Source organism: Rhinopithecus roxellana, chromosome 4 (assembly GCF_007565055.1).
Source record: "Rhinopithecus roxellana isolate Shanxi Qingling chromosome 4, ASM756505v1, whole genome shotgun sequence".
NCBI lineage: Eukaryota > Metazoa > Chordata > Mammalia > Primates > Cercopithecidae > Rhinopithecus > Rhinopithecus roxellana.
This window is the reverse complement of record NC_044552.1, coordinates 14,257,458-14,283,540: the sequence shown is the minus strand read 5'-3', so window position 1 is coordinate 14,283,540 and position 26,083 is coordinate 14,257,458. Positions and strand designations below refer to the sequence as shown.

At 41.7% G+C, this 26,083-nt stretch overlaps 1 long non-coding RNA gene across 1 annotated transcript in view; it reads left to right on the top strand.

Moving 5' to 3' along the window:
- The window catches only part of LOC104668591, a 51,222-nt gene extending 25,596 nt beyond the window's left edge, over nucleotides 1–25,626 (top strand). Inside the window, exons 4-6 of the long non-coding RNA XR_748845.2 lie at nucleotides 24,110–24,213; nucleotides 24,300–24,515; nucleotides 25,543–25,626. This is a non-coding gene — a long non-coding RNA (uncharacterized LOC104668591). The remainder of the gene's footprint in view (nucleotides 1–24,109; nucleotides 24,214–24,299; nucleotides 24,516–25,542) is intronic.
- The last annotated feature ends 457 nt before the right edge of the window (nucleotides 25,627–26,083 follow it).

Below are 26,083 nucleotides of genomic sequence, written 5' to 3'. Positions count from 1 at the left end.
ATGCAGAAATCTCAGGGAGCCACTATTGAGCTCCTTCCCCATAGGATATTGGGCCAGGCAACAAAACAAGCCTCCTGAGACACTTCTACCTGGGAATGCCCTCCTGAGGCTGGTGGCAGCCCTCTGATGAAGACACTATAGTATTTATTTTTTGCAAATGTTGGTGATCATCTAATATACATCTCTGCTGAGCAAACTTTTGTGAACTGAAGGCCAAACGTTTTCACCCTGTGTTGGTAGAACCACGTAGGCTGGTTCCAGGCTGTTTTCTGTGCAACCCTCAACATGACAATAATAATGATGATGATGCTAATGATGATTGTAAAATCTGCAGTGGTTTCCATTTATTGCCCTATTTGGCTTGTAAGACTTGGCAGATCACAATGACACACACACACACACACACACTCTTTCTCTCGCTCTCTCTCTTTACTGTGTGCCAGGGACTGGACAAAGCACTTTGCATGCATTATAACACTTTTCTTAACAATCCTGTAGCAGGCAGTAGTAGCATCCCCGCTTTATTTTTATTTATTTATTTATTTATTTTTATTTTTTATTTTTTTTTGAGACGGAGTCTTGCTCTGCCGCCCAGGCTGGAGTGCAGTGGCCGGCTCTCAGCTCATTGCAAGCTCCGCCTCCCGGGTTCACGCCATTCTCCTGTCTCAGCCTCCCAAGTAGCTGGGACTACAGGCGCCTGCCTCCTCGCCTGGCTAGTTTTTTGTATTTTTCAGTAGAGACGGGGTTTCACCATATTAGCCAGAATGGTCTCGATCTCCTGACCTCGTGATCCACCTGTCTCGGCCTCCCAAAGTGCTGGGATTACAGGCTTGAGCCACCGCACCCGGCCAGCATCCCCGCTTTATAACTAAGGAAGCTAGAGTTCAAAAAGGTGAAGAACTTGACTTGAAGTTCAAGGTCATATAGCCCAAAGTGGCAGAATCAGACCTGTACCCAAGTCCATCTGCACAAAGCTGGCCCTTCTACTCTGTACAACTCGGTGTCTTTCCAGTGTGCTGTGACTCTCGGTGGTGGAACCAGCCTTGTCAATTGCTGCCTGCCATATCCAGTCTGACCTGGCTGCCTGGGCATTCTCCCACCCCATGGGCAGCAGTGGCTCTGGCTGCCAGGGCTCCAGGGTGTGGGCAGCGGATGGGAGGGAGGGGAGGCCAGCTGTGCAGTTCTGCCGAGCTGGGACAGAGCTGGGAGGCAGGGTGCCTATTGATTGACTGAAATTGGATTTGTTGACACAAACTGCCAGCATTTCACAGTGATGAAAGGATAGCCCACCAGCCTCATAACAAGCAGAGATTTCCCTGAGGGCCACCAAAGCTGCTGGTGTGGCTCTTTTGTGAGGAGAAGAAAGCAATTAGGAGGACGGGTGAGGTTATTAGGTCTTATTGCTTCCCTCAGCTTCTGCACACAGCGAGTGCTGTGCGGCGTGGGATTTCAGGCTCCCTGTCCTACGTGCTGTGGATTCTGTTTGTGCCTCTTCCACTGCGTAAAGCCAGTTGGGGGACAAACAGCTCGTGTACGCGGACTCCAAGCATATGGAGAATGCACACATAGATTTAGGGCACCAGAAGAAACCAGCAGGTGGAACCAGCTTTAGCAGACTTTAAAAATAACAAGATCATTGGAGTATAAATACAAATCCATGAATGCACGAGGCACACCCATCTCTCTCTCCCTTGCTTTCTCCATCCCTTTTTATGTGTTGCCACATTAAAAATATTTAGACTGGTTTGGTTTAAAAGATTTATTCAGGTAAGTTGGTCAACTACACATGTCTACAGATGGGCAGGGGAGGAAGAGGAGAGGAGGGTATGTTCTGTCAGGACAGCACTGGTTTAGCAAGTGTTTATCGAAATCTGGAATATGCACAGCAGTAGGGGTGGGTGTATGAGGGGGAGAGGTAAGAAAATATCAGGAATAATGTCACCTTATATTGTATAAGTGGGTTTTTGTGGCAAAATATACATAACCTAAAATTGACCATTTAACCATTTTAAGTGCACAGTTCAAGAACATTAAGTACTTTCACATTTATGTATGGCACAGCCGTCACCACCATCCACACCATCCATCTTCAGAACATTTTCATCTTCCCCACTGAAACTCTGCCCTCATTACACAATAACTCTCCATTCCCCCCTGTTCCCAGCTCCCGGCAACCAACGTTCTACTTTCTGTCTCTATGAATTTCACTACTTTAGGTGCCTCCTATAAGTGAAATCATGGAGTATTTGTCCTTTTGTGACTGGCTTATTTCACTGGGCATAATGTTCTCAAGGGCCATCCTTGTGGTAGTATGTATTGGAATTTCCTTCCCTTTAAAGGCAAAATAATATTACGATCTACAGCTAGGCCACATTTTGTTTATTCATCACCCATTGATGAACATTTGGGTTGCTTCCATCTTTTGGCTATTGTGGCTACTGCTACTATGAATACGAGTATACAAGGATCTGCCTGAGATCCTGCTTTCAGTTTTGGAAGGTGTATTTCCAGAAGTGAGATTGCTAGACCATACAGTAATTCTATGTTTAGTTTTTCTGAGGAATTGCTGTAACTTTTTTCCACAGTGGCTTCATCATTTTACTGTTTTACATACCCACCAGCAATGTGAAAGTGTTCCAATTTCTCCATGTCCTTGTCCACACTTGTTATTTTCTGGGCTTTCTTTCTGGTTCTCTCTCTCTCTCTTTTTTTCCATTACAGTCATTCTAATGAGTGTGAAGAGGTATCTCATTGTAGTTTTCATCTGCATTTCCCTAATGATTATGATGTTGAGCATTTTTTCATGTGCTTATTGGCCATTTGTATATCATCTTTGGAGAGATGTCTATTCAAGTTCTTTGCCCATTTTTAATTGAGTTGTTTGTTTTTTATTGTTATGTTGCTTTATTTTTATTTTTATAATGGTTAGGATTACAATTGTGGATTTACCCCATTTTGGGGAGAAAATGAAGGTCATAGAAGTTCAGGAACTTGCCCGATGTCTCCCAGTTGGGTGGAACTGAAGTGCAGCCTTTTGGTTTCTTATCCTGCCTTTCTCCTTTGCTCATGCCGTCTACTCCAAGATGGCGACATGTGATTCACACCTTCCCAGACTTCACATTTCACTTAGGAACAATACAGGAGAATGTAAAAGATGTGTCAAATGAAGGTCACAGAGGATGAATTTTTATGGACATTCAGAAAAAGGAGCCTGATGTCTGGGTCATTTGGGAAGATTCTGTGACAAAGGGGAACCAGACATGAACATTTAAAAAATAGTGTGATAGCAGCTACCATCAAACTCAGTGGGAAAAAACCGAAAGCTTTCCCCCTAAGATCTGACACAAGGCAAGGATGTCTATGCTCACCACTTCTATTCAACAGAGTGCTAGAAGTCATAGCCAGAACAATGAGACAAGAAAAAGAAAGACATTCAAGTTGGAAAGGAAGAAGTAAAATTATCCCTATTTGAGAATGATATGGTTACATACATAGAAACCCCTAAAGACTCAACCAAAAACTGTTAGAGCTTAATAAATACAGTCAGTAAAGTTGCAGGATACAAAATCAATATATGCAAATCAGGTGCATTTCTATACACAAACATTTAACTATCTGACAAGGAAATCAAGAAAATAATCCCACTCGCAATAGCAACAAAAAGAAGAGAATACTTAAAAATAAATTTAACCAAAGAGATGAAACACTTGTACACTGAAAATTATAACAATGATGAAGGAAGTTAAAGAAGATACAGATAAGTGGAAAGATATCCACGTTGACTGAAATAATAAATATTGTTAAAATGTCTAAACTACCCAAACTGATTTACAGAGGCAAAGCAATCCTACCGAAGTCCCAATGTTGTCCTTTACAGAAATAGAAAAATCTACCCTAAAATTCATATGCGGCCAGGTACAGTGGCTCTCACCTCTAATTCCTGGACTTTGGGAGGGCAAGGTGGGTGGATCACTTGAGGTCAGGAGTTCAAGACCAGCCTGGCAAACATGGTAAAACCCCACCTCTACTAAAAATAGAAAAGTTAGCCAGGCATGGTGGCAGGTGCCTGTAATTCCAACTACTCGGGGGGCTGAGGCAGGAGAATCGCTTGATCCTGGGAGGCAGAGGTTGCTGTGAGCTGAGAGTGCACCACTGCACTCCAGCTGGGGGGACAGAACAAGACTCTGTCTCAAAAAAAAAAAAAAAAAAAAAAAAAAAAAAAAAAAAAAAAAAAGAAAAGAAAAGAAAAAAAATCATATGGAACTACAAAAGACCCAGAGTAGCCAAAGCAATCTTGAGCAAGAAGAACAAAGCTGGAGGCTTTACCCGCTCTGATTTCAAAATATATTACAAAGTTATACTAACCAAAATAACATGTACTGGCATAAAGACAGATACATAGAACAATGGAAAAAACCAGAAAGCCCAGAAATAACTCACATGTGTGGTCAACAAATCTACAAATCTTCAACAAAAGTGCCAAAATTACACAATGGGGAAAAGACAGTCTCTTCAGTAAGTGGTGTTGAGAAAACTGGCTACCCCCATGTAAGAAAATGAAACTATATGTTTATCTTACACCATACACAAAGATCAACTCAAAGAGACTGAAACGTAGCCCTGAAGCTCTAAAACTCCCAGAAGATAACATAGGGGGAAAGAGCTTCATGACATTGGTCTTGGCAATGATGGTTTGAACATGAAACCAAAAGCACAAAGGAACAAGTGAGGCTACATCAAACTAAAAAGTTTCTGCACAGCAAACGAAACAATCAACAACAACGAAAAGCAACCTACAGAATGGGAGAAAATATTTGCAAGCCATACATCCAATAACGGGTTAATATCCACAATATATGAGCAACTCGCACAACTCAACAGAAAAAACAAAACTTGATTAAAAAGTAGACAGAGGAATTGACTAGACATTTTTTCCCAAGAAGACATACAAATGACTAACAGGTATATGAAAAGATGTTCAACATCACTAATCATCAGGGAAGTGATAATCAAAGTCACTGTGAGACGTCACTTCACACCTGTTAGGATGGTTATTATCAGAATGACAAGAGATAACAAATGTTGGTGAGGTTGTCAAGCAAAGAAAAACCTTGTCCAAGATCGATGGGAGGAATGTAAATTGGTACAGGCATCATGGAAAACAATACGGAAGTTTCTCAAAAAAGGAAAAATAGAACTACCATGTGATCAGCAATCCCATTGTGAGGTCTATATCCAAACGAAATGAAATCAGTATCTTAAACAGATATCTGTTCATTGCAGCAACATTCACAATAGCCAAGATACAGAAATAACCTAAATGTCATTTGACAGATGAATAGATAAAATGTTGTATATACATATGCAATGAAATATTATTCAGCCTTTAAAAAGAAGGAAATTCTGTTATTTGTGACAACATAAACCTGAAATCCAAAAATGTCAAACTCAAAAACAGAGAGTAGAATAGTGGTTACTGGAGGCTGAGGGGGAGGGATATGGGAAGATGTTGGTCAAAGGGTATGGGCGAGGTCATTACGTAAGGTAAATAAGGTCTGGAGAACTACATGCAGCAATGTGACTACAGTTAACAGTATTGTATACTTGAAATTTGCTAAGAAGGTAGCTCTTAGGTGTTCTCACCGCATCAAAAAATGATAACAATGTGAGGTGATGAATGTATCAATTTGCTTGATTGTGGTGAACAGTTTCCAATGTATACATATATTGAATCATTGAGTTAACCTCAAATATCCACAATTTTTAATTGTCAACTATACCCCAATAATGTTAGGGAAAAACAGAATAGTGTGACATGCAGAATAATGGCCCCCAAATGTCCACATCTGATTCCTAGACCTCTGAAAATCTTACGTTACTTGGCAAGGAGGAATTAGGTTGCAGATGGGTTTAAGGTTGCTGATCAGCTGACTTTGAGATAGGGAGATAATCCTGGATTTTCTGGGGGCCCAATGACATCACAAGGGTCCTCCCAAGGGGAAGAAGAGGCAGGCAGGAGGGTCAGAGAAGACAAGGCAACAAACTCACAGAGGCAGGCTGACACGATGGGAGAAGGATTCTGCAGGCCGTTGCTGACTTGGAGGATGGACGAAGGGGATGACCAAAGATAAACAAAGCTGGACACTGATTAAAGTGATCGGGACAGAGTTAAATCGGTAAAAACAATTGCTGACTTAACAGGGAGAGGAGTCTGTGGTGAACTGCACTCAACTTTGTACAGAAGTGAACTAGCGTGTTGAAGGGAGAATGCGGGAGTGGGAGGGGAGAAGTTGGAAAAAGCCAAAAAACAGATTCTTTCCCAGAGCTCCTATAAAGGAACATGGCCCTGCTGGCACTCGGAGTTTAGCTCAGCAAGACTCATTTGGACTTCTGACCTCCAGAATCCTAGGAGAAAAAAAAATATGTTTTAAGCCACGGAGTTTGTGACAATTTGTTGCAGTGGCAATAGGAAACTAATACAAATAGCCAGAACTTACATAAGCAGAAAATCCAGACCTCGGGTGTGAAGAGAGGACCATGGGGAGGAGATAAATCTCACTACAACAAAGTGTGATTTGGGAAGAAAGAATCGCTAACACACATGGAACTTTCCTTGTTCTGGCTGCGTTTAAGCACTCAGGCATGCATTTTCAAGAATGTTCTGAGGTTGGTACTATTATTATCCCCATTTGCCAGGGGAGCAGACTGAGGCACAGAGAGGTTAAATAAGTTGTCTAAAATCACTGTGGTGGTGGTACCTGGTGAGATAGTAAGAGACAATAGAGAGGGTGTGACTGCAGTGCTAAGGTGGTGGACCCCTGAGAGCTGCTATGGCCCCTTCCCCAGCCTAAAATGGTATGAGAAGGGTGGTGGGCCCTGCTTCTCAGGCAATGGCTCATTCAGCCTGGCAGGCTGCCTCTCGGAGCCTGGGGTCTGTCTCTGTGAGAAGCAGAGGGCAGCCCTGGGGAGCACATCCCCCGTCCTTGCCATGTTGATAGTAAACCAAAGTGAGTAGCTACAGTTCTTCCCAAACCCTGAACCTGGGCTGGCCTTCTGTCTGGCTGAGCTCACTACCAGCTGGGAGGTGAGGCCCTGGCTTTCAGACCCCAATCTTGACCACGACCTTTCACTGCTTCTCTGCAGCCAGGTGGGGGGAGTAGAGAAGGCCACTGTGATGAAGGGCCTCCAGTGCCAGGACCAATGGCAGATGTTAGGAACAGTGGACTGACCTGCTTTCCAATGCTTGCTGAAGACTCATCTGGCAGCAAGAGATAGGAAGAATCAATGGAGGGGTTTACATGAATGGTCACAGCAACGTTATTCATAATAGCCACAAGGCAGGAGAAACTTGAATGTCCATCAATGGGTGATGGGTCTGTCCACACAATGGGGTATTATCAGCCCTCAAAAGGAGTGAGGCACTGACACATTCTACATCCTAGATGAACCTTGATGACATTATGCTATGTAACAGAAGCCAGTCACTAAAGACTACATGTTGTATGATTTCATTCATATGAAATATCCAGAATAGGCAAATCCATAGAAATGAAGAGTGCATTCACGGTTGCCAGGGCCTGGGGGAGAGGATAGGGAAGTGACTAAAAGGTTTCTTTTTGAGGTGATATGAAAATTGACTGTGAAGATGGTTGCACATACCTGTAAATATAGTAAAGTCCATTGAATTATATACTTTAACGGAGTGAATTTTATGGTATGTAAATTATATCTCAAAGAAGCTTTCAAAAAGGTTAGTTGGTGAGAAGCCAAGCCAGCAGAGTGCTCTGTGCCACCCCAAGATGTGACATCCAGGGATGCAAAGACTGTAACTGTCAGCCAAGGCTAAGAGCTAGGCTGCAAGCTGGCACCAGGTTGTCCCAGAAACAGTGGACAGACGCGCAAGGTGGGGTCCCTCAAAGAGCCTCAGTCAAGGTGGGCACAGATTCAAACCAGGCAGGTCTCTGACCCTAGGTTTTCTCATTCAAAAAGTGAGAGGTCAGAGGTCAGCATTCTTCAACCTCAGTACAAGCTCTCAGGGACTCTGCTCTAGACCTCAGGATGAAGGTGAGGAGTGGAGATCAGTGGGAGGGTAGGACAGGGGTGAGGAGAGAGGACTGAAGTCACACACTTTCGTGCTATGGGAAGAGATGGGAAGAGGTAGGTGTCCATTGGCTGGGGCCACCAGACAAGCCTTATTCTGAGGCCTCTCACCAGTGCAAAGAGGCTCAAGACAAACTGGTGGTGTGGGAAGAGCATCTCAAGCTGGAAAGGAGCAGTTCTTTGCCACACCTGTAGATGCTTGACAGGTAGGAGGCTTCTGCCACTGTGAGATCAGGAGGAAGGGGTGGGGGATAATCAAAACAAGGGGTGCATTTCATTCATTGCATTCCTGCACACATGCAATAAGAAAATATTTTTTAAGGGTTAGGCAAAGTTCAGGGCACCTTGAAGAGACAGGTGAACAAAGAGAACAAAGTGCACACCCTCAAAGAGCTTCTGTTTTAGAGCTGTGCTGTCCAAGATGGCAGCCACTAGCACGTGTAGCTACCAAGCCCTTGAAATGTGGCCAGTCAGAATGAGAGGTAAACAAAGTGCAAAACACACGTCCGATTTCAAAATTTAGACTAAAAAATGTAAAGTATCTCATTAATGATTTTTCATATCGATTACATGTTAAAATAATAGTATTCTGAATATCATGGTGATATGGTTTGGCTCTCTGTCCTCACCTAAATCTCATCTAGAATTGTAATCCCCCCATGTTGAGGGAGGGAACTGATGGGAGGTGATTGGATCATGGGGGCAGTTTCCCCCATGCTGTTCTCGTGTTAATGAGGGAGTTCTCATGAAATCTGATGGTTTAAAAGCAGCATTTTCCCCTGCACTCTATTGCCCGCCACCATGTAAGAGGTGCCTTGCTTCCCCTTCACCTTCTGCCATGATTGTAAGTTTCCTGAGGCCTCCCCAGCCATGCAGAACTGTGAATCAATTAAATCTTTTTTCTTCGTAAGTTACCCAGTCCAGGTAGTATCTTTATAGCAGTGTGAAAATGGACCGATACACATGATTAAGAGAAATAAATTCTTAAAATTAATTTCACCTGTTTCTTTTGGCCCTTTTAAATGTGGCTACCACAAAATGTAAAATTACAGATGTGGCTTAAATTATATTTCTGTTGAATAGCATTGTTCTAGTAGGAGAAACAGACAATAAATAAATAATCAAATAAACAGACATAACAATATCAGTAATGTTTGATAGAATGGTCATTCTGGGGAGATGGTGTCTGTGGAGAGGCTTTGGAGGAGCAGCAGGCAGTGTGGCTGGGGATGGTGAACATGATAGGCGGCTGGAGGGGGTGTAGGTAGAACTGGTCTTTGAGCAGCCTTGAAGACTGTTGTGCTTATGAATTTACAGGCCTTGGCAATGGTGACCGACCGGACACAGGAAAAAAGTGACAGGGCAGGGACAGAGGTCAACATGAGGTTCTGAGCCAGTGTGACTGGTGAGCTGCCGGTTTGCCTAGATTGGGATGGAGATAGGATCTGTGATGAATTCCGAATTCTTGTCTCATCCTAATAAGTCTGAGTTGACTCCAGGAAATTCAAATGGAGATGTACAGTTTCCACTGGAGATAGAGCTAAGCAGCAAGGCTGGGGATGAAAACACACAGTTTAAAGTCATCTTAGAGGAGACCCTTGAGCCCACATACACGGATGCATTACTGAGGTAATAAGAAGGGGGAAGGAAATGACAATTGGTCAGATGTGGTTTGAGTCCTGGCTCTGCCACTTCCCACCTTCCTGTACTTCCTCATCTGTGTAATGAATTAAAAACAGTCATGAATCATTTTGATATTGTTTTTAATCCCTCTTCTTAAACGTGGGCTGGCCGTATGACTACCCCAACCACCGGAGCACAGAGGAAGTGATGCTGCCCTGGTTCCATGCCTAGACCTAAAAGGAATGGTAGCATCTGCCTCACTCTTCTGGAGCCCTGAGCTACTAAGAATTTCTACCCTGAGTCTGCCATGTTGTGAGGAAGCCCATAGGTGAAGAGGCTGGGTGGAGAAAGAGAGTTACTTAAACAGCCAAGACATTCCAGAAGAGGCTCCAGACACCATGGGAGAGAGAGAAGCTATTCTTCCTCTATCCTGTCCATATTCCTGGCCCACAAAACGATGAGGTATAAGAATAATCAATTGTTGCCTTAAGGTGCTAAGTTTTGTAGTAGTTTGTTATTCAGCAATAGATAAATGGAATAGTATGTAAAATGGGATAATTTATATCTTATTTGATTGCTAGAAGAAGGATGTAAAATGCTAAGTACAGTTTCTGGCACTGGATAGGTACTAAATCAATATTCTTTTTCTTTCTCTTTGAAAGGCTTATGCTATAAAGTCAAAATCTGTGAGGTTCAACCTTGTGAAATGACATCAAATAAGCTGAAGTCCGATTTCACGTCTATTTTTTTAAACATATGGAAATAACAACTGACCATAGGCTATCTTCTCTATGCTAGATTGCCTATTCTCCCCTCGGTTACATTGGTCTCAAGGCAGTTTCTCCTGGTCACTCTTTCCAGAATCTGATCTAATTTAAAATTCCCCGCTTGAGTGAGTTGCCCTAGAAGGGCCGCCATAGGTGTGGTCAGTGCAGCGCTGGTCAGGAGAAGTGTGTCTGCTCCCTTTGTTGGGACATACCACCCCACAGACCATGCTGGCAGATCAGACCAATACTGTAGGCGTCTAGGATTCTGCTTCTATTATTCAATGTGTTTACTATCATTTCCAGTTTCATGATATCACAGACTCGATCAATTATACTGTTACTCTTCTTATCCAAATCATTTATCAAAATGTCGGACAAGTTCTGCAGTGAGGGTAGAGCCAATAGAGATCTCACTATCTGTTGACATTTGTTCATTAATAGGCCCCGTTGGGTATGTTTGTTCAACCAGCTATGTGTGAATCACCCAGCACTTCTGTCATCCAGCCCACATTTTTTCCCATCTGTTTATGGGAATATTCAGTTTCACTCTTTAGTGTATACGATCTGCTTTTGTTCCATTGCAATGGCTGGTGTTGTTTGTCTAACTGTGATAGGTGCCACTGCAGGCAGGAGTCACATCCTGTTTTTCTCAGATGACCTCTATGTGGAACATGGAGGAAGTGCTCAGTGGGCTCTTGAATGAGCTCTTTCAGCCGTATCATTCCATCCAGATGCCTGCTTTCTTACTTGTGCCTGTTCTGACCCTGCATCTTAGCATACATTGAAGGAAACTCACATCTAAAGAAGGAAATTCTACAATATGTGACAACACGAATGACTATTGAGGACATAGCGCATTTCTGTTTATAATTATTTTATACGTAGGATATGTGAAAAAATACTCCATTTGATTTAAATTCCTGTTTTAAGAGGATCAACTACATTTAACCTAGGATGAATCCTAAACAGTTGGATTATGGAAAGTTACACAAATCAGGAAGAGCAGCTGAGAAAGGTTTGCCTTAGGCTCCTCTAGGAGAGAGCTGCACTATAAAGATGTAAGCTAAGATGAAGCTCCAAAAAGTGAAGCTGCTTACTAACGATGATCTGGAGCTCACTGAAGACAAGTAGACGCTGGCTGTGCGGGAATGCAAGGAACAGTCACTTGCGAGGGTGTGGAGGAACTGGAACCCTTCTGCACTGTCAGTGGGCATGTAAAATGGTGTAGCTGCTGTGGAAAATGGTATCCTCAAACAAAAAATACATAGAATTAACTTATGATTTCAGCAATCCCGCTTCTGGGTATATACCTCCCAAAATTGAGATCAGGATCTCAAAAAGATATCTGCATCCGATGTTCATTGAAATACCAGTCACCATAGCCAAGACATGGAAACCACCTAAGTGTTCATTGATAGATGAATGGATAAAGAAAATGTGGTTTATATGTACAATGGAATATTATCCAGTTTTTAAAAAGAAGGACATTCTAAAATATGTCACAACATGAATGGGTTTTGAGGACATGATGTTAGTGAAATAAGCCAGTCACAGAAGGACAAATACTGCCTGATTCCACTGACATGAGGTACCTAAAACAGTCACACTAACAGAAGCTGAGAATACAGTTCCTAGGAGCTGGGGGGAGAAGGAAATAGGGAATTAGAAATAAAGTTTTAATTATATAAGATGAATTAGTTATAGAGATATGTTGTTGCATAAGTATAATAAAGTTTTAGTTACGTGAGATGAGTTAGGTATAGAGCTATGTTGTTCCATAGTCAATAATAATGCATTATTTGCACTTAAAAATTTCTTAAGTGGGTAGATCTGATGTTAAACGTTCTTACCACACAAAAAAACAAAGGGACACAAGGAAGCTTTTGGAGGTGATGGATATGTCTATTGCCTTGACTATATGGTGATGATTTATAGGGAATATACATGTGTTCAAACTCATCAAATTGTATGCATCAAACATGTATAGTTTATTATATAACAATTATATCTCAATAAAACTTCTATTATTTATTTTGAGGCAGAATCTCATTCTGTCACCCAGGCTGGAGTGCAGTGTCGTGATCTCGGCTCACTGCAACCTCCACTTCCCAGGTTCAAGCAGTCTTCCCACCTAAGTCTCCTGAGTAGCTAGGATTATAGGCACACACCACCTGGATTATATAAACTTAAGAAGGGAAAAATTCAAATTAATTTTTTTGAATTTTTAGCAGAGATGGAGTATCACCATGTTGGCCAGGCTGGTCTCGAACTCCTGACCTCAAGTGATCCTCCTGCCTTGGTCTCTCAAAGTGCTGGGATTACAGGCATGAGCCACCACTGCACCTTTGCCAAAAAACTGTTTTTTAAAAAAGAGAGAAACAATCAGCCCAGATAAACTTGGTGAGTTCATAGGAACTTAGTGTGTAGAAAACTTTTGTTAACATGCTGTTTAGCCACTGAGAGCAGAGATCGTCAAAACAGATTTACCAAGGCCAAATTAAGAAGAGATCATTTTAGTGGTCTTTGTTTTTAAATTTTCTTCTGTTTTTATTTTGATTATTTATGCCCAATAAGAGAATTTTAAGACTTTTGTCCAATCAAATCATATTTACGGAGATGGTTATTAAATCATGGTCAAGACCCTGGAACAGATTATCTACATTCAAATCAGCCACTTCAGTCATTAGCTGGGGTGATTATTTAAGATCTTGCTGCCTCAGTTTCATCATCCAGAAACTCTTCAAAGAGTTTGTTGGAATGATTAAATCAGATAAGAGATGTAAAGGACTTAGAACAGTGCCTGGCATATAGGCATTGCTATTTAAGTGACAAGTGTTATTATTTATTTGGATACTCAGGTAATATTTTCTCAGGACTCTATTCAAATCCTAGCATTGTTAATTCTTAAATTGAAATTGCTGCCATGCAACTTTAAGAAATGCACTTAGAGACCATAAATTGGTAAAGAGATGATTAGGAAGAAAAGACATTTGGAATTCTTTTAGGACATGCCCCAAACCTTCAAAGAGCAAAGTCAGTCACTGTCACTGAAAGGCACAAAAAGAGTAACACTTTCTGATTTGTGGGTATGCATTATTTATGCCAGTAATTCTCAAAGTTTAAAACATCACCTGGGGTGCAGCTTAAAAACACAGACAGTTTCTGTTGAACTTCCTCTTCCTGTCAACTTCAGAAATTAAGATTCAGTAGTTTTAAAAGTTCAGAAGCCAGAATTCTTAATGAGCACTGCAGATAATTTTTAGTCTTCCTTCTTCCTTGCTCTCTCATGGCTCCCTTTGTCTCTACTTTTCATTCATTCATTCACCCATCCATCTGCAGTGCCTATCACTTGAATTCCCTTCCTAAGTTTATATAATCCAGAAATTGAAAAAGATTAGATATTTGTTCATACTGAAACCTGGCAGCAAAAACATAGATGTGCGACTTAAACATAGAAGTGTGACTGAAACATAGATGTGTGACTTAAGCCCATCAGAGACCTGAATCTAGAGTAAGGGTGAGAGGACACAGGGGTAGCTCAGGGTTCACAGCTATGGTGGCAACTGACTAATTCCTGGGATGTGGCCTTCACAAGTTTCCATCAGTCTGGTTTTCGACCCTGGCTCTCCAGACTTAGCTTACCCCCAGATGCGTGAGTTACTTCACAGCCATCTGAGAAACTTTTTTTTTTCCTTAGGTTAACCAGTGTGGTTCCTGTTGTTTGCAACCAAGAATCCTGAGTAGTTCATATGTAGCCCACACATAAGCTGAAGTATTGCCTTATGACAGATTCTGAATATTCCAATTATTTTGCAAATAATTCCTCAATTTGACCATTAACTGAAACTGGTGATATCACTGTAGTAATACTATCTAGATTCCATCTGAGATCTTTCTAGACCTTACAATATTATTAAATATGAGACATAGCTTGCTTCCTATATAATATCCTCAAACTAATTCTTAATCTTTGTATTTAAAACTTAAAGTCTATGCCACCCCAGTTGTATTTTTGGTCATTCTAGAATAAATATTATTCAGCAATGTACCATTAGTGGAATGAATAGATACATACCATGCTGGGTTTAAAAGCATTTCCTGAAAGAGACTCTACAGAGTTGAAAAATATGTCACAGATGAAAGTATAAATAAGAAATCAAACACTTATGTACCCACCTCCCAACCTAATAAATAGTGCACCATCAATACCTTTGAAGATACCTGAAGCTCTTTCCCAACGAATTTCCTCTATATCCCCACAAAAATTCACCACTATCCTAAATTTTGTTTTAATCAATTTATGCTTTTTATTGTAGTTTTATCACATACATATGTATGTCCAAATAACAAATTGTCTAGTTTTGCTTTTTTTGCACACCATATATAATCTTTATTTCTTTGCTTCTTTCATTCCATGTTTTATATCTGAGATTAATACATTCTAGAGCATGTAGCTGTGGTTCATTCATTTTCTTAATTGTGTAGTATTTCATTGAATGAATTTGCTCTCTCTATATTTTCAAACCACTTTATTAAGATATTGTTGAAATGTTAAAAAGTTGTACATATTTAATGTATATAACTGGATTTTGAGGGTAAGTATGCACCCATGAAACCATCACTACCATCAAGGTCATAGACACACCCATCACCTCCCAGTTTTCTCTCACCCCCTTTATCATCATCATCGTTATTAGTATTATATATGCTGTAATATATTTGTCCTTTTTATTTTTGGTGGACATTTGATACTGACGGACATTGTTTTCAAGTTTTGCTATTACAATGCTGATATAAGGATTTCTGTATGTATATTTTTGTGTACATGAAAAAGTACTTTTCTGTGATATATTCCTGAGAATAGAATTCCTAAATGATAGGAAATGCATATGTTTAACCTTATTAGATAATGCTATTTTTGTAACGTGATTAAAACTACTTATTCTTCCACCAGGAGTCACTGAGAGAATTTAAATATTTGCCTAAAAGTCCTTTAATATTTTGTTATATTTATTGTTAGGTATTTTATGGTTTGGTTGCTTTTATAAGTAGTAATTTTTAATTAACAATTAATAGCTGGTGTATAGATATGCAGTTGACTTTTGTATATCAAATTTATATCTAGAAACCTTACGAATCTCAGATGCATTTGGATTTTTTCCGGGAAAGACAATCATATTATCTGGAAATAATGCCAGTTTTGTTTTTAAATTTGTAGTTCTTTTACTTTTTTTTCTTTTTCTTGTCTTATTGCACAATGTAGGAACCTTCAGTAGAATGTTCACTATAAATGGCACTGGCAAATATTTTTGCTTTATTTGACTTTAAAGGAGTTGCTTTTAATATTTGACTAATATGACATATGCTATATTTAAATCTTTAAAAACAGTCTAAGAAAAAATTTCTATTTCTAGTTTGCTAAGAATATTTTTTAAAAACACAAACAATTGTTGCTAATTAATTTCTAACTTACACCTGCTTTAAAGAGTTCAAAAGGTTTTCTGTATTCTTGCCCTTCTCTTTTTTCCTTGAAGCCTGGAATATTGTTTTCATAATTAGCTGTTAAAACATTCACACTCATACACACAGGCATTTATTCACTCACCCATCAAGACTTTATTGAGTGCCTACCAACTGAGGTATGCAGAAGATGCAAAAGTCTACTGAGTAAAATAATTAGTACATCAACAATTAATAGGGATTTCCCATCTGCACTTCGTGGTTCCTTCAGGGTTTGGTAGTACTCTTCAGAGGCAAGCAGCCAGAGTCGAAAGAACAAGCTTAAGGAGCGATACTATAGCATGGCCCTGAGATCATGGTAGGTGCTCTGCAGAGAGGTCTCTATCAAACACCCAGGAATAGTGAAACCAGGGAGCCAAGCAGGACTTATTCTCAGAATCATCAGCATTTAGGGTTAGAAGATACCTCAGGGTCACTTGGCTGAAACTCTCATATGGTGCTCTTTTTGACAGGTGTCTAGTCATTGCTTGTGTACTTCCAGTCAAGGATGAAAAGCTCCACAAGACACTCTGACCATTGTTTGTCTCTGTAATTGTTAGAACACCTTTTCTTAAATTGAAGTGAACTTTCCTTCCTGGTGGTCTTTTCTCAATGATCTCACTATGCCCCATGCATCCACCAAAAACCTCCCCCGCCTCTCTATATGTTGGTTCTCCACATAAGAGAAGACAGGTATCATGGCTCCTGAGACTTCTCCAATCCAGAGTAAACACTTCCCAGTTCCTTCAACAGCTTCTCATAAGAATTCTTTCCCAACTACTCACTATTCCTCTTCTGGGCACACTGCATTCATCAACATCTCTCTGCAAACTTAGCATCAAAGTCACATGAAATCACCATAATTTGTGACCATGAAGCTGACACCTTCTTGTCCTCACTACTACCCATTCCACTTAGCTTTTCCATGTTCATCTCTGAGTGAATCCTTATTTTCTCCTTTCAAAACCGGGGCACCTTGGAGAGACATGTAGGTGTCATTACAAGTAAAGGTGATCCAGAAGGAAATACATCCATTTTTCCAGAAAGATAATGAGCTATGTGTATGGGTAACTGCTCCAGTGCTCAGAAGAGCAGTTCTTTGTGGTACTAAGACATTAAGAACTTTCTCTCCACAGTCCAGGAAAGAAGGCATTGTATGGTACAGTGAATAATATATAAAATAACCCTTTACATTAAAGAAAATAATGCACCTATATTTGTTGTGATATTCACCATTGCTTTTGAAATGCAAATGTCAAATATGCATAATGACAGAATGTGGAGCTGGAGCAGCTGTGGGGCCTTGGTTGAATCACCCAGTTTCTCCAAGCTTCAGTTTCTTTTTCAATTCACCCAGTGTCTTCTTCAACTGTGAAATAGCATGACAGTAATAATCACTTGCAAGTCTACCTCCCAGGAAGAATGTGTTGGACCTTCATAAACTGTGACTGGCCATACAAATGCAAGACATCATTGTCACAGTGAGTGTGGTTTTGTCAGAGAGTGACATAATATTGTCAAAATAGCAAAATCCAACTCAAATGTGCACTGCTTTTGCATTCTTACTTTGCTCCAAAGTATTTACCCATAATTTCTAGATACAGAATGGTCTAGAGGACATTAAAATTCTCAGAACAACCTGTTGAATGTTGCTTACTTCTCATTGTTTATCAAGCATGTCACCTTATGGACGGCCTGGAGTGTATATCTAATTTTCTACTTAGAAACAAACTTTGTTTTCACCAATTGCTCCACAGAGGGGTCATTCCCCAACTCAGAACCTTTCTTCTTGTGGATGAGATCATTGAGAAGTGGCTGTCCAGCCAAGAAAACTGACACTCCAGACAACTGAAGCCCCAGAGATGCCCAGACTCTTCCTGAGGTCCCAGTTCCTACTTTTATCTCTGGTCTCTGATGCCTGTGGAGCTTTCTGCCCAACCCATTTTAGCTTTTGAGTGCACAAGAAGAATAAGAGGTACAAATATAGCTAGAGAAGACAATTAATTACTAATATGAGCCAATCCAAAGGGGCTTTAAAAGGAGCATTCTAACCTTTTGAGAGTCATACATAATGTAGATAATTTCCCCATGTTTTATTCAAGTATAACTTTTTGGTGGTAAACAGTAAGATGAGATATAGATATATGTATATTTCCCATCCAAAACTGTATGCAATTAGCATTTGGAAGACTGTAATTATAGCCTGGTTGGGCTTTTTTGTAGGTGCTAAAATTGATTTCTTGGCTGAATTATTTTGCAATAGACTTAAACTACTAATTGTACACCTAAATGAAATTGAGTGTGAACAAATCGAATAACTTTTATTTTACCTTGGATAACAATTTATTGATGCAAATAAAACTCCTTAATTAAATCTGGCATAGCCAGGACTGTGGAGGCCCCACATAAAGGCATTCTGTCACCCAGCTTTAGTGATTATTTTAATTTTAGAATAATGCTCTGCTATTCTTAGAGAGAATTGTGTATCTATTAAGGCCAGCAGAGGTAGTGGGTGTCAGTCAGTTCAGTATCTCTTTGAATCGCAGATGGATGTAGGACAGAACTTTTTTGAAGGTAGTGCTGCTCATTTACAAATTATAATTAAATACATCCAAAATTGATACATACATTACTATTCCTAAAAATAGCCTCTTAATTCAGAAACTGTCAAAGTCCCTCAAAAAGGGAGAAAATGGGTGAAAGAGACATGCTTTCATCCTGATCAACACATCTTAGGTACTTGATCAAAGAGAAATACTTTATATAAATGTATTAGTTTCTTAGGGTTGCCATAATGAAAGTACTTCAAATTGGGTGGCTTAAAACAACAGAAATTTAATTTCTCACGGTTCTGGAGGCTGGAAGTCCAAAATCAAGGTGTTGGCATGGCCATGCTCCCTCTGAAACCTGTAGGGGATTCCATGCCTCTGCCAGCTTCCGGTGGTTTGTGGGCAATCTTTGGCATTTCTTGGCTTGCAGCTGCATAACCTCAGTCTCTTGACTCTGTTGTCACATGGCATTTTCCCTGTGTGTGTCTCTGTTTTCATGGGGCTGTCTTTCATTCTTTTCTTTTCTTGTTTTTTTGTTTGTTTGTTTACTTTTTGTTTTTTGTTCTTTGTTTTTTTGAGACAGAGTCTTGCTCTGTCACCCTGGCTAGAGTGCAGTGGTGTGATCTCAGCTCACTGCAACCTCTGCCTCCGAGGTTCAGGTGATTCTCCTGCCTCAGCCTCCCGAGTAGCTAGGGTTACAGGTGCCTGCCACCGTGCCTAACTAATTTTTTTGTGTGTGTTTTTAGTAGAGACCGGGTTTCATCATCTTGGCCAGGCTGGTCTCAAACTCCTGACCTCGTGATTCACTGGCCTCGACCTCCCAGAGTGTTGGGATTACAGGCCTGAGCCACCGTGCCTGGTCTGTGGCTGTCTTTCTGTAAGGACATTAGTCATGTTAGATCAGGGCCCACCCTACTCCAGTATGACCTCATCTTAATTTAAGTATACATTTGCAACAATCCTGTTTCCTAATGAAGTCAGTTCTGAGGTACCGAGAGTTTAGGTTTCAACATTTCTTTTTTGCAGGGGGAGGGGAGACTGATTTAGCCCCTACCAATAAGAGAAAAAATATTGTAGCACAGTCTGTATGTCTATTTGATATACACAGTCTGTATATCAAATTGAGTGAAAAACTGCAAATAAGAAATGCTTTATGTATTCTCAGCTTCTTTTAATTCTCATTAATCATTAATAACCTTAGGGTATATAAAAGTATAACATAAAATGATGGTGGCTTCTTACTGTTCCCAGTGAGATTAGGACGAGAGGAATGAGGATTGAGCTCCAATGAGAAAGCTTGTTAAGGCAATATTCGTCTGTGTCAAAGTGGTGCAGCATTGCAATGTCTTCACAGGGAATTCTGCTCTGGTCTCCTCTGGGATATCCTAGCGAAGTGGAGGGGTCCCGTCTGTTAGAGATGACTGAGTGGAGATTCTCTAGAAGAAAGGCGAGAGTTTAGCTCAGGTTTTCAAACTGTGTTTCATGGAACATTGATGTTTCACAAGGCGTATAAGTGGTTCCTGAAAGTGTGGGCAAGAGTAGACATGATTAATATATGCAACTTCTCTCCCTCTATAGATGAAAAAGGACTTATTTCTGCAGTTACCACATACGTTTAGGTTTATCAGACTATTTATTCACTCCAGGGGCTTTTTCCTCTTGAGTCTTTGGCTTGTAACTAGGCTATCTTCCCCTAGTGAGGCCTTGAGAAAGTTTCTGTGGTTCAAATAACCAGGTTCTTCCATATGGATGTCGTGATTTCTTTTTATAGTCTAGTGTACGTGTGCGTGTAAATACACACACACACACACACACACACACACACACACACACACACACACACACACACAGCTGATGCAAGCACCTGCTCTCAAAGCAAAGGAAAAAGATAGATATCTCCCTATGCCTTTCTAAGCTTTTGTGTATTATACCTCACACTGCCAACTCTAAAACCCTATATTACTGGCTTATTGAATGAACTGCACTTGGTAGGTTGAAGTTATCGAATGCTCCCTCGTACATATAATATACCCACACCCACCTTACTCTTCTGAATTCTTCTCCTCTGACTTTGGGTGGTCTCTTGCTTTTCTGGCTTATATCACATATTAACAAGTAGCCTCTTCTTTTGCAGGTGCAGCTATAGCCTTTGTTTGGGAACTCCTGAAAGTAGAACATGGGGCAGGACTTGGGAGCAGTTACTTTGTGTGGGAGGAAAATCCTGGAGGTAGGAGTGAGAGAGCAGGGAGGGCGAGACAGGGAAGGAGAGACGCTAAGAGAATGGTGCATTATTGAGATGGCTGCTGTGTGCAATGGGGGATTGATCCTGCTGTGGCCTCTGAGAAAGGTACAGGAAGCCTCTTGGTGTTTCTTATCTGAGTAATGGGAGGTGGGACCACTTATCTGCAGGCTCATATCTCCCACTGCTGGAGGAGTGCCCCTGGCGTGGTAATGCCCCTACACTTCTGGGCTGTGTTGAGCCTGGGCCAAATGGGCTGAGAAGTCTTCTGAGAAGGCCCTGCAGCAGAAAGCAAAACTGGCTTGAGCGTGAGTTTGCATGGAGCTACCCACTGCAGCTACGGCTGAAATCAGAGAGGGGCAAAGGGCATGACATGGTGTGGGGCATCCCGAGCATCTCCTGCAGTCTTCCTTGCCCTGCTCAGATCTACCCATGCCCGACATGAAGTCAGCCTAGTTAGCACATCCTCAAGGTGATAGCAGATCCCACACTTTTAAAAATGTACGTCCTGCTGAATATGGTGGCATGTGCCTGTAGTCCCAGCTACTCCAGAGGCTGAGGTGGGAGGATCGCTTGAGCCCAGGAGTTCAAGGCCAGCCTAGGCAACATAAAGTACATGTCCCATGCTAAAGTACCAGCAGAAGCAGCCAGTTCTGATTAAGCGAGCCGTAGTTAATTCCTCATGTCACTTCCCCATTACCCATTTTAGAATTCCCCTACTCTCAGTGGCGCCTATGTAATTTAGGTTGTTTACCAGGTAAAGCAACCCAGTAACTTGGTGAGCAGTTCAAGCCCTTTTGTGTGCTTCCATTGCTAGCCCCTGGCTGTAGAGCCACACCACTATTACTGGGCTTGGAAAACCAAAGAGAGGCACCAAGAAATACCCACTATGCATATACCCACTCCTGCCTCCATTACTCCCTTCTTTGCCTGCTGGTCTATGAACGTGAGCCCAAAGTGACCTGATGGCCTTCACAGCTTTAGGTTTAGTGGAACCACTGCCATATTCCCTAGTGGAAACACTTCTTTTCTAGGAGGATACAATTTCTAATCTCAGAGCCAGTAATTGGAGGGAAGAGAAGTTCAAATTCCCAAAGTGGGTCACTCAGAGTGATGGTGAGAGGAGTTAATCCTACTTCTGCCCCTTGGTTCACAGACTCATGTATTCTAGCCATTGGGGATGTAGTTTCATGCAATGGTCAGTTCAATACACACCTTGCATCTTAGAGGAAGTACCTCCACCCTATAGGGTGTTGTCCCTCAGGTAGCTTAGCTAAGCCTTTAAGATGCATCAGTCAGGGAACCTCTTTCAGGGTTGTGGTACGTGGTAGGATGGTAGATCCTGTGGTCCTGCACTCACTCTTATGCCTCCCTCACAGTGAAACAGGTTCCACTGACAGTGGTGATGTCTCAGGATTTCATGTCAGTACGTCAGGTGCCCTGCACATCTGTGGGTAGTGGTGCTCTCAGAGGCACTGCAGCAGAAAAGAGAAGGCAAACTCATATTCAGAATAGAGGTAAATTCTGGTAAAGATGAACTCTGCCCCCTCTGGGTGGAAGTGGTCTGATCTAATACATTTATTTATTTGGTAATAAATAAATAAATAAATAATATACCAGCTGTCTTGGTGAAAAGGAGTCCATGCTGGATGATGGATGAGGCCTTGAATAATGGCCTTCCCTGCCACTATGGCCACTCTCCATTCAAGGATCTGTTGTGCAAGCATTGGGATGGCTGGGACAGAGGATGACTGACATCTACCAGCCGATACCTCCCATCTACCTGGTTAGTGAGTGTCCCATCTGTGCCGGATCTTCTCTAGTGGCATTGATGTGAGACACAAAGATCTGCACATTTTGTGGCCACTTCCAGCAGTTCATCTACATGCTTCTTCCCAGACTACTTTGTCTCTGATCATCTAAACTTGCCCCTTCTAAACCCCAGATCAACACCAGCCAAGTTATTTGCCACTACACAGAAGTCCATGTATATCCTTATCTCATACCACTTCTCCTGGAATACAAAGTGGACAAACAAGCGTACTGCTCACAGCTCTACCCTCTGGGAGGGTTTCCCTTCATCACTGTCCTTTAGGGTCACCACTGAGTTGAGTGGTAGTGTTGACAGCTGTCCACTCTCAGGCAGCATTGATTACCTGAACCGATCTCTCCATGAACCAGGGGCGAGCTGTGCTGTTCCTCCTTCATCAGTGAATCCTAGAGTTCCCTCACTCCTGCCCCCGTATTTATACATGTGAGCTGAGAGATGTGTCAGGACAGCAGAGGTAGGTAACATAGAGCCCTGAGCCACCCTCTGGACTTGCTCAGACCTGGTCCTGAATATACCATTTTCATCATACCTTACCAACTTGTTGGATCTGACAATGTCCAGCTCGTAACAGGAAACTCCTATCATATAATCACTTCATGTCCCACTTTCAGGTGCTTGATCTCTCTTGACCCCTTATCATATCAGAAGCTGTTTTTTTTTTTTTGAGCAGTGAGTAATTAAACAAGAAATAGTCTCTTAAATGGAGTAGACATGCCTTTCTCCAGAACCCTACCCATTCTGTACCACAAATCTATTAGGGTTTGTCCAAGATTTCCTATAGCATCCTTTTCTACCATGGATACCCCAAGCACTGCTGGATCTGTTGAGTTATATGGCCTCAGCAGCAGAGTACATTGTCTTGAAGCCTAGAATTTCCGCAGTTTTCTTATGCTTTGGGTCCCACTCAAAACTGGTAGACCTTTCATGACCCAAGAAATGAGTCAAAGAAATAATCTCAAGTGCAATATTGGCTGTCTCCAAAAATCCAAAGTGGCCCACCAAACAATATACCTTTTCATAGGGTAATTCTTTGCCTTAGGATGCTGCAAACCATGGGACTCCTAAAATCTTCAACGATATGGCAGGACTTTGATACTGTAAATGATTTATGTTTCACCTTTATGTGTTTTACTATGACATACAGAGTACCAGCCACTTCCTGTTCACCAATTAGCATAATGTCAACAATATAGTATACCCGCATGATATGTCAAGGTGACAGAGAGAAAGAGAATACATATAGCCTTGGGGAAAGACAGTGAATGTGTACTCATACCCTTTCTTAGTAAAGCAGAACTGACCTTGACCATCCTTCCTGAGGAGGTTTGAAGATGGCTTGTTTGCCAGATGGATAGCCACAACCCAGGTACCAAAGGCTGTGCTGATCTGTTCCAGTAAAGATACCACATCCAATTCGGCAGCTACATACAATTGGGCCTATGACTTAGATAACATTTCGGTAGTCTGCTGTTATTTATGAAAATCCATCTATTTTTTGCAGAGACCATGTAAATGGATTGAATGGGGATATGATGGGGATGACCACCCCTGCATTTGCTAAGTTCTTGAGAGTGGCATCAATCTCAGTCGTTCCACTGGAATAGGGTATTTCTTTGATTTGCTATCTTAGGTGGGAACGAGTACTTTCTGGGTTTCCATTTGTTTCTTCCTTCCTGGTTTTTATTTCACAGGTCAGGAAAACAAAACATGAGGGCTCTACCAGCGGCTAAGTCTATCCTTTCCAATTGAGCATACCGGAACTGAGGAAGCAGTAACAGGGTGACTCCTAAGACCCTCATCATCACTGTTGAGCCTGCCTTGACAAGAACTCCACTTATCACCTGCCTCCATATTTTCCCATCCTAATTAGCTGTCGTCATGGAATTTCAGGCTCTGCTAATGTCATTGTAAGGTTAGACCCTGTATACCCTGAAAAATCTGTGTATTTCCATTTTCTTAGTGTAAAGTTACACAGGTCCCTTTGGGAGAAGGTTTGTGGCATTGCAGAGCTTTTGTTTCTAAGGGGGCTCAACCTCCCCTGCAATCACTAGGCCAGGGACCTGAGAACTGACTCAAATCTGGGAGCTAGGTGAGGGATTATCATTTTTCTTTTTGGCAGCAGACATCAGATTTCAGCTTACCTCCTCTTAATATTTTTTTTCTGGTTACACAAGTCAAGAAATATTCACAGTGGGTACTCATCTATCTTTCCTCTAGAAATACCCTGTGTGTACAGGACCCTGGCTGGCACCTTGGCCTTGCTGCCGTATGGTAGTCATATTCACTTTGATGGCTGAATGCTGCTACTTGGCCTCTACTACTCAAAAATATCTTCATCCAAAATATCTTCATCTTCAGTAATGTTAGAGAGGTCAGTTCTGTGGCAGCATTTCCTACTTTGAACCATAGACCATGGAAGACAATCACTAGTGAGAGTCCCAACATTGCTGGTGGCCCCTTATCAGTGAGTTTCTTATTTTTGTATAAAGGGCATGTCCTCTTGGCCTCACATGGAACAAGATCAGGGCCTCTGGTCTTGTATAATAAATCCTCCCTGGACTGTCTGACTCCTTCCTCAATACCACGCCATGGCAAATATGGCATCTTTCCCTCATTGACTGTAGGCTGTCATCTTCTCCAAGTTTCAAGAAACCTCTGACCAGCATTATTAGGATAGGCACAATTGTCCTTTTGAGGACAGTGAGTTGTAGGAGAGTGTCAGGAGACTTTCCCTAGTCACTCTTATGTATAATACCCACATCTCCTGACCCAACACTCTCAAGATCCAGCCCCATATGTGTTTCTCTGACTTCTGCTGCTAAGTATTAGGCCCTTCAACTCTTGGTGAGTAAACCAGTCACCAAATACTTGGTGAACAGCTTTCATCAACTGCCTTTGCAATGGGACTTCTTTTCCTTCTCTGGGGTTTTGCAGAGAATGGACCTTAACTAGTGGGCTGGAGGCAATGAGGGGATGTGAGGATGCATCTTGTGAAGGACGAAAGTCATCTTGTAAGTAGTCCCCTCAGGTGAGGACTTCCTGTGGTACCCCGGTAATGGGAGGCTGCTTTCTTCTAGCAAGGGAGAGGGGGCTGCTTCTGTTGCCCCAGAGATCAGGGAAATCCTAGGGTTCAGTGTTCTCAGACTCACCTCAGTGGGAGTGGCAATGACACTTAACTGTAACGGAAGCATTTGGTGTCTATGGTATCTACAGATCATGTAAGTTTCCTCCACAGTGTCCTCTGCCATGCTGGACAGAAGTGTATGGTAAGACGGTATCATTTGGTGGGAAGAGTCAATTTCCTTTGGCAGCAGCAGAAGCTCAGCATAACCATTCATTTAAAGCCAAGAGGGATGCGGGGATTTGATGGTTAAGGTTAGGGGATAATGGGCTGGGCACGGTGGCTCACACCTGTAATCCCACCACTTTGGAAGGCTGAGGAGGGCAGATCATGAGGTCAGGAGATTAAGACCAT